Here is a 1,165-nt window from a genome sequence, read left to right as displayed (position 1 = left end):
AATGAAGAAGTTTACAAAGTTGGTTCTATGTGGAACATAGGACTAAGGTGAGAAGATGGTGGAACCTGGAAAACAGGAAAAGAGTTCTCCTCAGAGGAGATTTTGGAAGATGTAGTGTGATGAGAGAAAAGCATAAAAAAGGGGAGTGGTCAAGAGGCAGACACAGTGAGGTCAACAGAAGTCAAAGTTTAGTTCACGTCTGTTAGTTCTTTTTCTTTTCCTGCAAAAAGCTTTATTTCCATTTAGTCCTAGGCATAGGAGAGGGTTCCAGAGTGGTTAAAAAGCAGCCAAGCGGTGGGAGGGAGAGCCTCAGAAGCTGATTCCAGGAGATGCAGGGACCCCCAGGACGCTGGGCTCTGGAGGCCCCTAGTTGTGTTTCAGGGTAAATCTTTCAAAGAAATACTCGCCTAGCCCAGCCTTTGGGCTCCCCAGCCTACAGAGGTTAGCCAGGTGGTCACCCATTTTCTTGAGTTTCACCTCCTCGTCTAGATAGTAGGTCTCCAGGAAGTCACGAAGATGGCAGCAGGTGTGGGCAGAACCCAGAACATGAAGATCCGAAAGGGCCTGAGTCACACTCTTCTCCAGGGCCAGGGTGGCTTTCATGGCATCTAGGGTTTTACCCCACTCATCCTGAGATGGCTTCTGCACATCTTGGAAAAGAGCACAGCCCCCGGGGTAGTTTTGCTGCATGCCCCCTTGAGTCTCCTCTGCCATCTCGCGGAAAAAGTGGCCCATGCTGTTCAGAGCCACATCCTCAGGTCGAAATAGAAGCCCAGCAAGAGGTCAGGTCGGTGTAAGAGGCCTGCAGAGGCAGATTGACCGTGTGGTTCCAGGCAGCCTCCACCTCTGTAGAATTATTCTAACGAATCTTGGAGCTCATAGTTGGTCCATGATTAGAAGCTAACCACAAAACAGTGTTGGCTGGTCCCAGAAGCAGGAGTTGGCCCAGAAGATGGTTTCATACATGCTGACTAATAAAGAGATTGGGAGGTGGTGGGAGGCTGGGAGGAGCCCCAGACCCAGCATCTTAAAACTCATGCTGGGTGCATGTGCATGCATGCCTAAAATCCCAAGAGAAGAATGGAAGAGAAGGGATTGTGGCATGGCCATCCCCCCAGGGGGTGATTTCTCACTTTCTGTCTCTCTGTCTCTCTCTATCTCTCTG

General features: G+C 50.1%; 1 pseudogene; it reads right to left on the bottom strand.

Annotated features, from left to right (window-relative positions):
• Positions 1 to 366: 366 nt before the first annotated feature.
• Positions 367 to 880, bottom strand: LOC102485437 (ferritin light chain pseudogene; annotated as a pseudogene).
• Positions 881 to 1,165: the final 285 nt, after the last annotated feature.

This window comes from Tupaia chinensis, unplaced genomic scaffold (assembly GCF_000334495.1).
Source record: "Tupaia chinensis unplaced genomic scaffold, TupChi_1.0 Scaffold143970_1, whole genome shotgun sequence".
Lineage (NCBI taxonomy): Eukaryota > Metazoa > Chordata > Mammalia > Scandentia > Tupaiidae > Tupaia > Tupaia belangeri.
This window is presented reverse-complemented; position numbering and strand designations above follow the sequence as displayed.